Below are 17,978 nucleotides of genomic sequence, written 5' to 3' on the forward strand. Positions count from 1 at the left end.
GATGCGACTGTCAGTTAGTGGCAGAGCTCATGCTAGAACTGAGGCTCCTGAATTCATGCTCTCTCCACTCTTGAAGGCAGCTGCCATTTTTTCTCTAAGGTCCATTACTTAAGAGGGGAGCCTAGATATATAAAAACAAAGTTCAGAAGCATACAGGGGGCCATAAGAAGGAATGAAGTTCTGAGACATGCTGTTACATGTTAGAACCATGAAAACCCATTATGCTCAATGAAATAAGCAAGACACAATAAGGACAAATATTACATAATGTCACTTATAAGAAAAATGTATAAAAATAGCAAATGAACAGAAAAAGGAAGGAGATAACAGGTTACCAGAGATGAGAGGAGGAGGGAAGGGAGAATGCATGCTTAGTGGATATGGGGAAATTTTTAAATTAAAAAATAAAATAAATAAAGGGAGAGTGTTATTTGACTAAGTATATGCAATGTCGCGATAAAATTTATATAATAAAGGAAGGAAGAAAGAAATAAAAAAAAGAAAGTGAAAGAGAGAGGGACAGAGAAAGATACAGGGGTAACGATTGGGATTCAGCATGTGCAGTAATGTGCCTTGTGATTTTAGATCTCCAGGAAAGAGAATGTCTTACCCTGTCCTTACCCAGAATGATGGAGTTGGGTTCTTACTATGTTCAAAACACTGGGTAAATACTTGAAATGGATTGTCTTATTTGATCTTCAAAGCAACTCTAGGAAGTCGGAGCTGCAATGCCTCCCATTTTATACACGTGGAAACTAAGGCCATAAGAAGATTAAGCTACTGGTTCACAGTCATCGAACTAAGAAAATTCTAAGCCCACCTACGCAGCTTTCCCTCCTTGCCTTGCTGCCGATAAAATCTCCACCGTTAGAGAGCTTGGCCTTGGAATTTAGCATAGCCCCTGTAAAAATTCAAAGGCGTTTTATCCTTGCCAGTTATGCACACATTCAAAATGTGTGAATCTGTTTAGACTAGATAATCTATTATCTTATCAACAACAATAATAGCTAATAGCCTGTCAAGTACTGCCCTATGTTCATTTCACCCTTAAAAAGAAAAATACAAACTAGGTAACTTTGTTGGCACTCATATTAGCCTTGCTTTACAGATGCAGAAACAGAGACAGAAAGGTTAATTGGCCGTTGGAATTGCATGGCTGGTAAATGGGTCAGGGAATTAATCCCAGGATACAGGCAATGTGGCGCTCCTAACTTTGCACTGTCCTTCCTCTTGATGGACTACCCACCCGGTTGGCCCATCACCTTTCTTTAAGGCCAGGTGACTCATCATGAATCTAAAAAGTCATAGATGCGCTCCACAAAAACATAAACTTCTGCGATTTTAGAGGAGTTCCAAGGCCTCCAGAGAACCTCTGATCAACGATCTTAACTCAAACCTGACCTTCTACTTTCTACCTCCCTACAAGTTTCTCATCAGTGGCCTTCAGCCTTGGCTTGTCCCTCTCCAGGAACAGGGAACTTGCTACCCTGGACCCCTCTCCAGGCAGCACATTCTTTAAGCAGCAAGATTCAATAGAAAGGTTCTCTCTGATGAAGTGGTATCTGACCCCCTGGAACCCCTTCCTGGTCCAAGCACAATGCAAGGAGGGAAAGCTGTGTAGCTGGGCCCTTAGTCTTTGCCAAGAGCAGGGTCTGTGAATGGAGGCAACCTAAAGCCCCCTCTATCCAGGAAATGCAGCTGTAGATACCTTTCCACTGGCTTGCTGTGTGACCTTGGCTAAGAGACTCTACTCCTCTGGGTCTAGATTAGCCTTTTTCAAAATGAGCGGTGTTTGGTTAGGTTAGGATTACAAATCCAAATGCTTTCAAGGGCCAGGAACATAATAGAAACATCTAGGAGTATTCATTTCCTCCACAAAATGATAGGTTCTCTTTGGACTTCCTTTTCTTTTCTTCTCTCTCTCTCTCTGTCTCTGTTTTTTAGACAATTTGTACGTTTACAGAAAAATCATGCAGAAAATAAAGAGTTCCCATATACATTCCTCCCATTATTAACACCTTGTATTAGTGTGGTATATTTGTTATAGTTAATGAAAGAATACTGCTATAGTTAATGAAAAAATACTATTATAGCTATTCTTTAGCTATACTGACTAAAGTCAATGGTTTACATTTGGGTTCCCTGTTTGTATGGTATAGTCCTATGTTGTTATTGTTTTAATTTTTATTCTGGTAACATATAGAAAACCTAAAATTTCCCCTTTTAACCACATTCAAGTATATGATCAACGCTGCTAATCATGCTCACAAAATTGTGCTACCATCCCACCACCATCCATTACCAAAACTTTTCCATCAACACAAAGTAAAGCTCTGTATAGTAAACTCCCTGGTCCCTACCCCCACTTTCGGGCCTGGTAACTGTTATTCTAGTTTCTGACTCTGTGAATTTGGTTATGTTAAATTATTTCATATAAGTTAGATTGCACAATGTTTGTTCTTTTGTGTCTGGCTTATTTCATTCTACATAATGTCTTCAAGTTTCGTCTATGCTGCACATGTGCCATTCCTTTTCGCAGCTGTATAATATTCCATGGCATGTATATGCCACATTTTTTTCTCTGGGTTTCCTTGAACATGCCAACCTCTTTGTGTTTCATTTCCTGTTTCTAATGGGGCCATGTGGGCAAAGTATCTAAAGTAATAAAAACAAAAACGTAAGGATAAAAGAAAATGGCAACTGGCATTTAGCCTCAGTAGAGGGAACAAAAGGGGTTTGTGGCCAATTGGTTGCCCACATCCTGTCTGTGTGGACATGCAAGCCTCTGCTAACTGATTTTATGAGTTTTCTAGAGAATCTGGACACATGGACTTTAATGTGAAAACTCACAATTATTAAAATATTGACTCACATTTTTTTAGACAGTAGGAGGGCCAATACAACATGTTCTGGGCTATAAGCTACCAATCTGCAATCTCTGGATGTAGTATTTTTAAAGTTTTCTTTCTGCTAGATCATTCTGTAGCAGAAGAAGTGAAGAGGGAAGGAGGGATGGAAAGAGGGTTCGTGGAATCTTCAGGAACCCCAAGGCTGGTTCAGCAATGAGTTGGGGAAGACAGAGAGGAAGGGCCATTCTATAAAGCTTTGTTTAGGTTAACCTTTCATTTCCTCTTACTTTATGCTCCCACTTGGGAGAATGTACTGGCCCTAGGCCTCAGGCATGTTTGAGCAGGTCTGAACAGGACGCTCAGCTTTGTGGTTGGAGAGGCAGTCAGGCTGTGTCTTCCCTGGGTTGGTGAAGGGTGAAGAGCAGAGACACAGCATTCCAGGCCTTTGGGGGGCCTTGGGCCTCGGCCTCAGACTGGACTGCTCCCTGCTCCCTGGCCTGCTTCTAGATCCCACGGAGCCCCAGATGTCATTCTGAATGGGCCTCTGAGTCAGAGGGAATGAGGGACTGTGGCCACGGTTGGCGTGGCTGACTGCCAGCCTGGCAGATGGCTGGAGCCCAGAGCTCACTAGGAAGCAGCATAAACAAGACCCCTGGTGGGCAGCTGTGACCCAGAATCTTCCAGCGGGAAGGCATGAGGAAGGAGGGAGAAAACCAGGGGGACATTTCACTTGGTTCCCCGGCTGTCCAGCATTCATACATCAGCCCCAGGATGGGGCTTTCCGCAGGCACCAAGCAAGAGCTATCAAATAAAAAGCTGAATGTACCCATTTTGTAGGGGACTTTCAGCTCCAACCTGATCCACAAGTCTATGACTCAGCTTTTCTTTTTCTATAAAGGACATCTGTTGTTTCCTCTTGCCCAACACCCAATCGGCATCTTCTGCTATCAGTAACTCCAGTTGTCCTTTAGGAAACCACACCTCCTCCATCCCCACCCCATGCATTTGCGTGAGGCTGAAGTTGCCTTTCTATCCTCCTGGCTCCAGGATGGCAACATGTTCCAGGCCTGCTCAATCAACAGCTTCGTACCCTGCCGGGACCAATGAGACCCCATCCAAGGAATTTTGCTGTAACCATTGGGAAAGGTAAGAGTGCCAGCAATTGGCTCGATGTGCGTCTAGAGGTGCTAGTGCCACCTGGCCAGAACATGGGAAGAGATGACTGAGAATGAAGTCATCTCAGAGGGAAATAGCAGGGAGAGAGAGGTCCAAGGAGAGTGGCAGGTTAATTGATTAATTGCTCAGTATGTAAAGGAGAGAGAGATACCCGACACTTGATGAAATGGTTTGAATCCCTAGATCCAGCTTTAACTGACGCAGTATCTAATTCATGGATTTTTCAGATACATAAGCAAAAATATCCCCCCCCCCTTTTTTTACCCCTTAAGCCAGTTGGGGTTGGGTTTCTGGCATTTACAACCAGAAGTTCTCACTGTCACTTTTTTCAATCCTTCCACTCTACTTCATATATGCCATGATTCTCACACTCTAATGTAATCTTTTGTGGTGGTATGGAGTTATGTATCCCAGAAAAACATGTTCTGAATCTTAATCCATTCCTGTAGGTGTGAACCCATTATAAATAGGACCTTTGGAAGATACTGTTTTGGTTAAACTGTGGTCAGCTGGGTAAGGATGGGTCATAATCCCCTTGCTGGAGGTCGTATGGGGAAGGTCAACAGGAAGAAGTTGGAAGTCAGCAGAACCCGGAGAAGAAAGAAAGTGCCCTGCCATGTGACAGAAAAGCCAAGAACCAAATATCACCAGCAGCCAGTCCCACAATATTAGAGTCTTCCAGAAGAAAGCATCACCTTGCTGATGCCTGGATTTTGGCCTTCTCCTAGCCTCAAAGCTGTGAGCCAATAAATTCTCCTTGTTTAAGCCCAGTCCATTAGCATCCAGGAAACTAAGACACCTTCCATGACTCCAACATTCCACGCAAATTTATGAATTACTCAAGGCTTTACCTAAGAAGTAAATTCGACTTTATCGGTAGTTAAAATGGGAAATTTTAAGTTGAATATATGTTACCATAATATATTAAAAATTTTTCTTTTTTACTTAATCTATTTTTTCAGGATTAAAAAAAAGAAAAATGCCGACAGTGACCTGAACTCCTGAAAACCTGCCCCTATTGTCTGATATCCAGAGATTTTCTGATGAAGCTCAAAGATCCTGGCTGCATCTCTGCCCTGCCCCTTGGAGGCTGGACATCATGGGTCCTAGTGCTACCTTGATTCATCCATCTATTGATTCAACAACGTTTATGAAGCACCATCTGTGTTCAGAGACGAAGTTCTTCTTATCCTCAAAGATCTTGAGATTTGGTGAGGAAAACATACCAGTATAAAGAATGACATTATTATCGTGAGAATAATTAGCAGTGCAGTGCTGAATGGTGCGTGAATGTGGTTGAAAGGGGAGCCAGAAGGAACGTTGGAGGTTAAAACATGGAATGTATAATGCAGCGAATCAACGTCCATGATTAACTGTACAAATGCAAAAGTAATTTCATGAGCTAGAACAAATGTACAGCTCAATCATAAGGAGTTAATAATCGTGGGGTATATGGGGAAAATGTACCTATTGCAGACTATGGACTTTAATTAAAAGCAATATTTTGACACTTATCAGCAATAACATGTACTGCACCAACACTATGGGTCAGTAATGGGAATAATGGGTATGAGAGGACTTGGGTTTGCTTTTTTATCTTTATTTTTTTCTGGAGTAATGAAAATGTTCTAAAATTGATCAGGGAGTTATATGCACAACTATATGATGCTACTGTTAGCCAGTGTTTATATACTTCTGATGGCATATATGGTGTGTGACTATATCTCAATAAAACTGCATTAAAAAAAAAAAGAGTTAACCCCAATTTCCCCAGGATAAATTTCTGTGGGTAAAAAATAAAAACAAACAAAGAAAGAAGCAGCAAAGAAGGAACCCCTGGATCAGGAGAAGGGCAGCAGGCAGTCAATAGAGGAAGTAAACCGTGAGCTGAATTCCAAGTGATGAGTAGGAGTCAGCCAGGTTAAAAGGTAGAGAAAGAACTTTCTGGGTTGAAGGAGCAAAATGATGCTCAAAATCCACAGGCTGTGACCTGTAAGAACTGGCTGGCATAGTGGGGAGTCAGAAGAGGTGGGACTCAAGACGGAGGCAGGGCCAGGTAGGGAGATTTCTAAAAAACACAGTGAGACCAGGGCAAGGGATTCCCATTCAGGAAAGGGTGGCTGGGGTGCTGTTTGACAAACCAGCTTTGACGAGGACCACTTCCTGCATGTAAAAACACACAATAGCAAGCAGCACAGCCCAGTTCCAAGCCTGAGTGAGGGGCAGGGTCTGACTCATGCCCACAGCGGGGGGAAAAACAGGCTGGTGGATCCTTGGCCAGGGTCCCAAGCCACGGGGGCTTGGCAGAGCCCTCACACAGATGTAGCGGTTCACTCCTAGCCCATAGACAGAGCGTGGACCTTTCCCTCTTGGAAATTGATGTGGGCTATTGAATACAGGGTCCTGCTGTATTTAGCAAGGATCTTTTCTCTTACTGCAGGTTCTTCCAAGATTTTCCCCTTCCCCATGCATGTCCTTGAGCTCTCCAGGGTCTTTGAGGGAAGAAAAGTACTATGGGTAGAGGAGGCACTTTTGGAGTCAGACAGTCCTAGGTTCCAATCCTAGTTGGGCCATTTATTAAAGTGGGCGGCGCCCCCTACCCAACCTCTTTGTGTCTGTCTCTTCCTCTGTAAGATGAAGACAATTAAGAGTACACATTAAATAAATGAATGCATATATAGGGAAACAGCCATGTATTCATTCACTTAATTGTTCTTTTTATAGTGTCTGCACAGGGTCCCTTAGGAGGGCGCTGGCTGTTCTAGGTGATCTGTTAGAGCTTGTCACAGAGCCTTAGCCTCTTCTTGGCTACAGACAGGGCAGTGACCATCCTCAGCCAATCATGATGTTCCCTTCTTGGCAACAAGATTGGTCCCTGGAGTGGGCTCCGGCCTCCAGCAGACCAGCACTAAACTGGGAGAATCTGAATTTGAAGTCTTTCTTAGATAAAGTGGCTTCTCAGAAGTAAATGGAGCCAAGATGATGGAAAGGAAACTTGTAGACCTCATCAGGCATTGCTTGAAGCCAAATCCACTCCTGGACTTCCCAGTTCCAAGAGCCAATTCATTAGCATTTTCTTTAAGTAATTTAGTTGGGTTTCCTTTACTTGCAGCCATGAGAATCTTAAGTAACTTGGCATGTGAAGCCCCAGGTGCAGATCTGCACTTAAGAAGAGCTCAACGAATGATCACTTTGACCAAGTGAGACAATGATTTTATACCCCTCCCTTTTCACTCCCAGAACACAGATTTTCCTTTCCTTGTGGCTGAGGAAGGGGCTACTGGCTGTGTTGGCTTTCCTTTGCAAAGATGGGCCCGGGTGAGGGACTGGATGACAGACAGGGCCAAATCACCCAGTGCCCACCAGTCATCATGGGTGCTTCAGCAGCCCGGCCAAGGTACCCAGCCTGTCAACAGAATGTGATTTGGATTAGCTGCATGGCAGAGTGGGAATAAGCACGAGTCAGGCTAAGCTAGTTTAAATTCCATTGCTACAGCTATGTGACCTCAGAAAGGTCACTTTATCTGTTGGGCTTCTGTTTGCTTATCTATAAAACCAGACCAACCATAATGTCTTCATAAATAAAATAGCCAGTTTTAAAAGTTGTGAAGAGTAAATGAGAAAAAAAAACAACAACATACAACCAAATTGTGCTTACTAAGTTCCAGTTACTTTCCAACAATTATTCAATTAACCTTCACAACAACCCTGTGAGGATTATTATTCCCACTTAATAGATGAAGAAATTGAAGGACAGAGAGGTTAAGTAATTTACCCAGGGACTCACAACTAGGAAGTAGCAGAGCTGAGATTTGAGTCCAGGCATTTTGACCTCGGTCTACGCACTCAGCCACTGTGCCAGTCCAGGCAGGAAATAAAAATCAAAACCCATGTGAGAAATGGAAAATTTTGTGTTTTACATATGTTGCCACATCAAAAAAGAAAGAACAAAAAGAAAGGAAATTAAAGACATGTCAGAGAGTTGAAAAGAAGGAATTGAATAAAGGCACCTAGTTAAAGGAGAGTTAGAATTGCTGGAAACCAAGGAAAGGTGGAGCAACCTAGATATTACCAGCAGTAAAGAATCACTATTACCCAGGGTTGGAGGAATAAAGGGAGGAGATGGTGTTACTGGAGCCCCAAGCACCAAGGCCATCAGGTGGGAACCGGGACATTAGAGGAAGGGGGGATCTTCTGAAGCAAAAGAGGAGACACAGCCACTGTCAGCGACTCCACCTGAAGCAGAGAGAGATGGGTTGGGGGAGATATACCCTGACTTCTCCCTGCGCTCTGTTCTCTAGTTTGCAGAGCCCCTCATGGCCATACGTAACAAAAAGCCAGTGGATAGGGGAGCCTGGGAAATGTAGTTGATGTCAGCCATCTGTGATGTTGAGAACAGCAGGATAGGGTGGGAAATGAATCTAAGGGCAAACGGTAAATGACCAGGGCACCCACTGGGCCTTTCCGCCTCCTTATCAAAATGTAGGTCACACAGTTTAATTGAACACCGTAAGTACACAGAATAGGGCATGAAATTTTGTAGGTTTGTCCAGAGGGATGTCCCAATAAACCCCAGGGTGATGTCCCAATAAATCCCACAGTGATTTGAACAGTGAATAAAAAAGTATTTGCAAAGTCCCCTTGCGGGAATGGCGAGAAAGGGGGAAAATTGAACTTCCACAGTTGGAAAACTCCTGATGTTCTTGAAAGCAGTTGGGACAACCAAATCAATAGGCTGAGCCCTCAATCTTGGGGCTGTTCACATGAAATTTATCCCAACAAAGACTAGGCTAAGCTTACTTAAAATTAGGCCTAAGAATCACCCCCAGAGAACCTCTTTTGTTGCTCAGATGTGGCCTCTCTCTCTCTCAGCCAACACAACAGTCAAACTCACTGCCCTCCCCCTCTCTACATGGGACATGACTCCCAAGGGTGTAAACCTCCCTGGCAATGTGGGACAGAAATCCTAGAATAAGCTGGGACTCAGCATCAAGGAAATGAGAAAACCTCGACCAAAAGGGGGAAGAGTGAAATGAGACAAAATAGAATGTCTGGCTGAGAGATTCCAAACAGAGTCGAGAGGTTATTCTGGAGGTTATTCTTACGTATTACATAGATATCTCCTTTTTAGATCAAGGTATATTAGGCTAGAGGGAAGTGCCTGAAAGTGTAGAGCTGTGTTCCAGTAGCCATTTTTCTTGAAGATGATTGTATAATGATATAGCTTTCATAATGTGACTGTGTGATTGTGAAAATCTTTGTCTGAAGCTCCTTTTATCTATGGCATGGACAGATGAGTAAAACATATGGATTAAAAATAAATAAGTAATGGGGGAAAACGTTAAAATTAAAATATATATATATATATTGGATAGATGGAAATATTAGTGGTCAATGAGAGGGAGGGGTAATGTATGAGTTCTTTCTTTTTCTGAAGTGATACAAATGCTCTAAAAAATGATCAAGGTGATGAACACACAACTATGTGGTGATATTTTGAGCCATTGATTGTGCACCATGTATGGGATGTTTGTATGTTAAGAATCTATGTGCTTGTATGTTGTATAAATATAATTTTTTTTAAAAAAAGTAGGTCACATAAGGGCAATCGTACAATAAATGGGAGTTGAGGACCCACAGAGCGGGGGGCAAGAATTTAGGGTGTGTTTCCTGGTTCAGTGATGTACTCAGTACAGAAGTAGAACTCAGCAGTTATGAAGCATCCTATGATACCTGAAAAACAGGGGAAGGAGCAACTGGGGTCTCTGATGATGCCTCCTCCCCTTGGCCTTTGCATATTTGGAAACTTCTACATCCAACTCTGCCAGCTGGATGCAGAGCTGCCTCTAGAAGCATGCTCTCTTCCCTAAAGGGAATAGTAGCAGCCTGAATCACTCCAATAACTACTCCGGGGGTTGAGAGAAACAGACGCAGGAGCTGATGAAAATTGGGAGGCAAAGGAGCTCCCCACACTCTCCTTTTGCAAATGCCATCATCTGTCTTCCTGCTGGGTCCCCTCATCCCCTTTACCATTTCAGACCTCTGTATGATCTTGTGAGTAGTTGGGAAGCAGTTGCCACCTCCTACCCAGGAAACAGGCAGGTTTCCAGAAGTGACAGTATGAGCAGGGAAAGCTGGTTCATGGGAATCCTCATCGCACAGGCGAGAGAGCTGGAACAGAACACGGGAGAGGATGTGCAGCTGAGCTGCCCCTGCTAGGGCATAATAGAGATGATCTTGGGAGGCCTTGCCTTTGACTCAGCCTTCTGTCTTGAAGAAATTATTACACAGAAAATCTTGAATAAGTGCATGAAGACTTCTGGAAAAAGCTATTCACTGCAGCATGGTTTATGATTAGCAGAAGACTAGAGGAAAAAAAAACAACAAGTGGCCAATAGGAGATAATTTGATTAAACACATCATGGTACATTTGAACAATAGAATACTCTGTGCTTTTACAAGAAATGAGGCCCATCTAAATGTGCTAAAACAGATGGATCTTCAAGATAAATTAAGTGAATAACACAAGGTACGTTACAGTGTGTCTAGTATGCTCACATTTGTGGGGAAAAGGCACCAAGACTTTCTGTGTATATTTATACGATTATCCCTTGCTATCCCAACCTATTTTTTTCTGAATTCAGATAATGGGGGTTCAGATAGCCAGGATGCCACAACCTTGGATTTTGACTCCTGCATTATATTTCAGAGAGAAAATAGCAAGAGTTTGATAGTCAGTAGTTCATTCATGAGGTTATCCAAGCCCTTTTGTTCCTGAATTGGGACAGTTAGCTTTTATATTACCAGAATGGATATTAATGTATAATTCTCATGCCTATATATGATTGGACAATCTCTGGGAAGATACACAAGAAACTGGTCAGCATTGGGTGCTATTAGTGAAGGTAATTCAGCCCTCAGGGGACAGGATGCAAAGGAGACTTATTTTTTAGTTTATATTAAAGTTTGCTAGCTGCCAGAATGCAATATACCAGGGACGGAATGGCTTTTTGAAAGGGGAATTTAATAAGCTGCTAGTTTACAGTTCTAAGGCCGAGAAAATGTCCCAATTAAAACAAGTCTATAGAAATGTCCAATCTGAGACATCCAGGGAAAGATACCTTGATTCAAGAAGGCCAATGAAGTTCAGGGTTTCTCTCTCAAGTGAGAAGGCACATGGCGAAGAGGGTCAGGGTTTCTCTCTCATCTGGAATGGCATATGGCGAACACGGCATCATCTCCTAGCTTTCTCTCCTGGTTTCCCTTCACCAAGCTCCCCAGAAGGCGTTTTCCTTCTTCATTTCCAAAGGTAGCTGGCTGATAGACTCCCTGCTTCTCATGGCTATGTCATTCTGCTCTCTCCGAATCTCTCTCTTTCTCCAAAATGTTCTCTTTTTTATAGGATTCGAGTAAACTAATCAAGACCCACCCAAATGGGTGGCGACACGCCTCCACCTAATCCACTTTAGCAACCACTCTTGATTAAATCACATCTCCAGGGGGATGATCTAATTATAGTTTCAAACATGCAATACTGAATAGGGATTAGAAGAAACGGCTGCCTTTACAAAATGGGATAAGGATTAAAACATGGCTTTTCTAGGGTACATACATCCTTTCAAACCAGCACAGTTTACATATGTATATTGTGAAGCTTTTAAAACATGACCCCTTAATTCTTTGAGAGGTGGGATCTGTTTCCCATTCCTTTGAATCTGAGCAGGCTTGCAACTGTTTAGGCCAATAGAGATGGTGCGAGTGATACTTTGTGGCTTCATCCTTCATAAAAGGATGTCCAGTTTCCTCTTGGTTCTTTTGGATTGCTTTGTCCTGGAATGCTCTCTCTCAGACCCTGCTGGGGAGAAGCCCCAGCTACATAGTGTGACCACAGGGTGGTACTTTGGTCGATAGTCTCATCTGAACTGCTATCTGGCAACATCATCAGCCAGCCATGTGCACAAATCTTTAGGAAGTTCTGCCCAAGTCCAACATTCAGATAATTACATCCCCCAGCAGCCAAGCAACACCAGAGACCTTGGTGCGACCTTCCCATCTGAATGGAGATATTAAGAATATCTCCTCCAAAAATAAGGACAATAAATGAATAAATAATGGGGGGGCGGTAAAGGGGTAAAAAAATTGGTTAGATGGCAATACTAGTGATCAATGAAAGGGAGGAGAAAGGGGTATGGGATGTATGGGTTTTTTCTTTTCTCTTATTTCTTTTTCTGGAGTGATACAAATGTTCTAAAATGATCGTGGTGATGAATACACAACTACGTGATGATATTGTGAACTACTGATTGTATACTTTGGATGGACTATATGGTGCATGAAGATATATCAATGAAATATGTATATATATATATATAGCTCATAGAGAGAGAGAGTTGAGATAGAAATGCCCCGGGAGAAACAAGCAAGGACCACAGAAGTCCAGAGACATTTTGGAGAAAAGAACCAGCAGACATTGTCATGTGCCTTCACATGTGACAGAGGAACCCCAGATGCCAGCAGCCTTTCCCCAGAGAAAGTATTTTCCTCTTGATGCCTTAGTTAGGGCATTTTCATGATGGCTTTAGAATTGCAAATTTGTAAACTAATAAATTCCCGTTTAAAAGAAAAAAAAGAATATCTCCCTTGTAAATATGCAAGGGGTCATGCTAAATATTAAATATGTAGTACCTAATTTATGCCTCCATTTCACAGATGAGAAAACTGAGGTCCAGAGGGCTTTATTACTTGCCCAAGTCACACAGCTCATAAGAGACACCTCTGGGATATGAAACCAGGAGGCTCACTGCAGTTCATGAGACTGTGATCACGTTTCCTGCCCAATGTGAGTCTCAGTTTCCCCAGTGAGGGGTTTGGAACGGGTAAGGAATGGAAAACTCCATAAAAGCTCCAGGAAGGCCAGCCCACAGTTTCCAGATCTTTGGATTTCTCAAGAGAAACCAGAAATCCAGATTTTTATGTGCTATATTTCTGATTCCTGTTTAAATGTTAGCAGCTTTTTTTTTTTTTAATTGTGCAGATCAAAAAAAAAGCAAAACAGAAACAAAAGCCAAGGGCCGTGGGTTTGCCTCTATGGGCTAGAAGATCTCCAAGGGTGTTTCCGACTCAGACATCTTGACTTTCAGCAGAACCTCTCTGGGGAGAAAGAGCAAATCCCAACTCCAAGAGGCTCAGATCAGAGAAAGGAAGGGCTATGGTGAAGGCGTTACCCGGACCTCCCTGCTACTCCCCGCCCCGCATTTTGGGGAAGCAGGGGCCGCCGGGAATCCAGGCCTCGGGGCGCCAGCGGATGTACGGCAGAGGCCAGGCGATAAATCAGCGACCAGAACCTGCCCAGTTTCCCAGGGCTGTCAGTCTGCTCCCTGGGGCTGTGGGAGGTGGCAGGGCACAGGGGGAGGCTGGATTTCCATTGCAGTGTGAAATCACTCCCGCCCCCACTAGCCCTGTTCTCTACCGCTTCCCCTCACCCCAGTGCTTTACAGATGGAAACCCTGCCTCCGCCCTCCTCCCCTCATCGACCCTTCTTTGCCAAGAGGGGGATCGATCCAGTTCTCCGTGGTCTTTCTGAGCCAGCCCTTTCTCCCCCCACAGTGGCTTTGATTCCCTCCCAAGCCCACAGCCCATTCCTGTCTTCCGCTGTCTTCCTCTGAGATTCAGCCCTGCAGAGCACACGGTGGCGTGATTGATGAGCTTAGGAGCTCGGGCTGGCAGGCGGGTGGGCAGCCAGCCAGAGAGACAAGGCCAGCCAGAGAAGACAGCAGAGCCGCCAGCTCTAGAGAGTAGGCCGGCCGCTACCAGAGGCTCCCTGGGGTCCCCACCCCCCCCACTCTGTCCCCATGTCCCCCGTACCCCCTCACTCCCTCCCAGTGATGTGGCTGCTCACCTGGGCAGAGCAGATAATCTCAGGGGCAGGCGGCATAGGGTTTGGCACAACCGTGGCCCCTCAGTGGGTAGTGTCGCTCCCTTTTTTCCCCACGCCAAGGAGAGGAAGACTGGAGCTCCTTGAAACTGGGAATGGCTGTTGCTCAGTCACACCCATCAGTCCAGGTATTGGTAGTTTATTTACACACTCATTAATCCGTTCATTCATACACCAAATGTATGTTGAGGTTCACGGTGTAATTGCTGGCGTGGTCTTGGGAGATGGGCTGGTTTGAATCCAGGCTGCATCACTCACTTCCTAGCTGTGTGGACTTGGACAAGTTGCTTCCCACAAAGGGGTGGTTTCTCTCCCAGGGTTGCTGTGAGATTCAGTCAGATAATGCATATAGTGTGCATATAAAAGAGATCAGTATGTTATTCCATTCATTCAACAAACTGAGGGCCTAGGATTTGCCAGGTTACCTTCAGGATAGGGAAGACTGACAATAAAAAAAAAAAAATGCTGAAAGCATTCCAAGGTACTAGGGGTTAGGGTGAGAAATGAGAGATTAATGCTTAATGGGTAAAGAGTTGCTCTCCCGGGTGGTGGAAATGTTTTGGAACTGGATGGCGATGATGGTAGCACAGCACCGAGTGTAGTTAACAGCACCGAGTATGGAATTCAGGGGCCATACTGAATTGTATACTTGAAAGTGGTTAAAATGGGAAATGCTAAGTCAGATATATTTTAGCATAACAACAGCAAAAAATAAAACCTGTAGAACACAAAGAATGAACTCTAATGTAAGGCATGGACTTTAGTTAATAATATAATTATAATACTATTGGCTCACCAATTATAACAAATGTACCACATTAATGCAAAATGTTATTAATAGAGAAAACTGTGTGTGAGGGAGTGGTATCTGAGCATTCTGTATATTCTGCTTGATTTTTTCCCTATAAACCTACAACTGCTCTAAATAACAATTTTAAAAGAATAAACAAGGAAATATCGAGCAGAACTAAGAAGGTATAGGATGGCGAGCGATGGCATGACTGATGATGGGAAGCCGGGAGAGTGATGAAGCCTTCTCCAAGGAGGGGAAATTGGAGTTGAGTTTGGACTAGGAGGAGACGGCCATTGAAAATCTAGGGAAAGAGCATTTTAGGTAGAGAAAATAGCACATGTAAAGGGTGAGACAGAAATAAGAATGAGGAAGAGAAAAAGGAAAGAAGGAAGGAGAGAAAGAAATGAAGGAAGGAAGGAAGGAATGGGGCCAGTTGGTCTAGAAGAGCACAGGGGAGAGTGCAGGAGATGAGGTTGGAAGCTGAGACAAAAGCCAGATCAGTAAGTAGTACAATGGAAAGAAGCTGTGCTTTTGTTTTTGTTTTGCTTTTCAGTTAAGAATGGAAGAAAAAAAAAAAGAACTAGTTGCCAGCATTCTGAGCAGGGGAATGATATGATGTGAAGAGATAGTTGAGCAGCTAGGCTAGGGTTAGGGTGCTCGCCATGGGGTGGTGAAAAGCAGGCAGATTCGGGATGGCCTGAGAGGCAGAGGGGACATGACTTGCCTATGCCCTGGATACCCTGGAGGAGAGAAATCAAAATCAAGGTGTGCCGGCTTGAAACCATTGTGTACGCCAGAAAAGCCACGTTCTTTAATCTTCATTCAATATTGCTGGGTGGGAACTTTCTTATTGTTCCCAAGGAGATGTGAACCACCCAGTTGTGGGTGGGACCTTTTGATTAGGTGGTTTCCATGGAGATTTGTCTCTACCCATTCAAGGTGGGGTTGCTTACTGGAGCCCTTTAACACAGAACAGAGCCTACACAGCCAGAGACCTTTGGAGATGCCAAAAGAAAATGCCCCTGGGGAAGCCATATGAAATGAGCAGAGAGAGCTAGCAGACATTGCCATGTGTCTTTCCAGCTGAGAGAGGGGTCCAGAAGCCAAAGACGCCCCGCAGACGCCAGCCACGTGCCTTCCCAGAGAAGGTGTTCTGGATGGCATCAGCCTTTCCTGAGTGAAGGTACCCTCTTATTGCTGCGTTAATTTGGACATTTTCGTGGCCTTAGGACTGTGAACTTGCAACTTAATAAATTCCCTCTTAAAAGCCGTTCTGTTTCTGGTATATTGCATTCTGGCAGCTTTAGTAAACCAATACACAAGGCGTCCAGGATGATTCCTAGGTTTTTTATTTGAGCCTCCGAGGGAGTGGTGGGCTTTTTACTGAGTGCAGCAAACTGGAGGAAGAGGGTTTCGTAGCTCTTATCAAAAACTATTTTGCTTTATGCAGTGAGTTAAGTGTAGAGGGTGTAACACTGACTAGATGTAGTTGGTCTCTGTCCTCAAGAAGTCACAGTGTATGTGGGGAGTGAGGGAAATGAGCAGACAATGACAATCCAGTGTGATAGGTGCTAGGATAGAGAAGGAAAGGGGGCTGGGCACCCAAGACAGGGAATCCACCTGAATATGCCAGGGAGGGAGCTCCGACTACCCGAGGAAGGACTTCCAGGCTGTCTGCTCCTGCCTCTCTCTCCAGCCTGCCCTGCTCCTCCCCATCTCCTCTCAGAGCTCTCCAGCCACATAGATCTTTCCATCCTTCCAACAGCCTCTTTCTTTCCTGCCTCTGGACTGTGCACAGGCTGTTGCCTTTTCCAGGATGCACTCACTCCACCTTCTATCTCAGCCTTTGTTTCTGTCCCTGTTTATCCCAATTTAAATCATTTTATTTATTTTTGAAATTGTTTAATTGACTGTTTCCTCCCACAGGAATCTTGACACTTCAAGAGGGCAGAGATGGAATATGTCTATTTTACTCCTTCATCCCCAACACCTGGCACAGCTTGGCACATGGGCTAGCACCCAATAAAGGATGGCTTGAATGAATGAATGAAGTTGAAGCCTGAGGGGACCTCTCCTCTCCCACCTCCATTCTGTAAACAGAAAAACAGCAGCAAAATGGCACGGAGACTGAAAGCTTCTGGGGTGGGGATTATGCCTGATTTGTCCCCAGGGTCACAGTGCCTGGCATAGACCTGCACACAGTAGATGCTCAATAGCTATTGGACACTGAATGACACTGAAAGGACATCTACCTTATAGCTGCAAATGTGGCAGGATTTGACAATTCCAAAACATCAGTTCTGCCAAGGCTTTTACAAATAAGGCAAATGGAGCTTAAGGTGAGGGAGTGGATTTGTGCTAGTTCACACAAGTCAGCCCAGATGTCTGACTGCTAGTTCAGAACCTTTCCCTCTCTGTCCCCTCTCCTATCAGTCCATCTCCTTCCCCCACCAGCCCTTTGCCTTTGAAGGTGTCAGAAACCAGCAGATATGAGCCGACAGGAAATCCCCCAAGTGCCTTTTACCAGGGTGAAGGCATTATGTTACAGGGAGAGCAGATGGGGTAACCCATTAGCAAGCCAACCCTGGGTTCTGCAGGCTCCATTAGTGTCTCTGATAAACCCATTAGTACCCCCTGGAAGCGAGAACTACTGGGCCCTTAGCGGGGTGGAATCACAGTGCAAGTCTGCCTTGATGAGGCCAAGGGAGCAGAGTTGGAGAACAACTGAGCCTTTCCTCTTTCCTTCGAAGGAGAGCCTCAAGTGGGCTTGAAAGCAGTGAGACGGTGCCAGACAGTGTCAGGGATGACCAAGAGGGGACAAGGCTCAGAGTCATGGCATTTCAGAGCTGGAAACAGTGTACTGAGCTAGCCGATCCATTGTGCAGATATAAACTGATAGCAGAGAGAAGAAATTTGTCTGAGTTACTGACAGAGAACCAAGTGTTACTGCCCATGACACTACATTATAACCTAAGGAATTACAACTAAAAATACAGCCAACAATCATTAGGTCACTGTGCTAATGGCTTTACATACATTATCTTATTTTATTCTCACAGCCGCCCTATGTGGTAGGAATTATCGCATTGACATACACGTGGCAAAACTGAGGCACAGGGTGGTTGAGTGATTTGCCCAAAATCACACAGCTGGTATGTGGTAGTCAAGATTTGTACTCAGTCAGCCTGCCTCCCCCCAAACTACATCTTTGTCATCGAATAGAAAG

The 17,978-nt window shown here is 44.2% G+C and overlaps 1 long non-coding RNA gene across 1 annotated transcript; it reads left to right on the forward strand.

The window, feature by feature from the left end:
- The first annotated feature begins 3,858 nt into the window (after nucleotides 1-3,858).
- LOC143664565 (uncharacterized) lies at nucleotides 3,859-12,936 on the forward strand. The gene is made up of 3 exons (XR_013166516.1): nucleotides 3,859-3,995; nucleotides 4,988-5,236; nucleotides 12,735-12,936. It is a non-coding gene; the product is annotated as an uncharacterized LOC143664565 (long non-coding RNA).
- Nucleotides 12,937-17,978: the final 5,042 nt, after the last annotated feature.

The sequence above is a fragment of the Tamandua tetradactyla genome, chromosome 20, assembly GCF_023851605.1.
Source record: "Tamandua tetradactyla isolate mTamTet1 chromosome 20, mTamTet1.pri, whole genome shotgun sequence".
In the NCBI taxonomy this organism is placed as follows: Eukaryota; Metazoa; Chordata; class Mammalia; order Pilosa; family Myrmecophagidae; genus Tamandua; species Tamandua tetradactyla.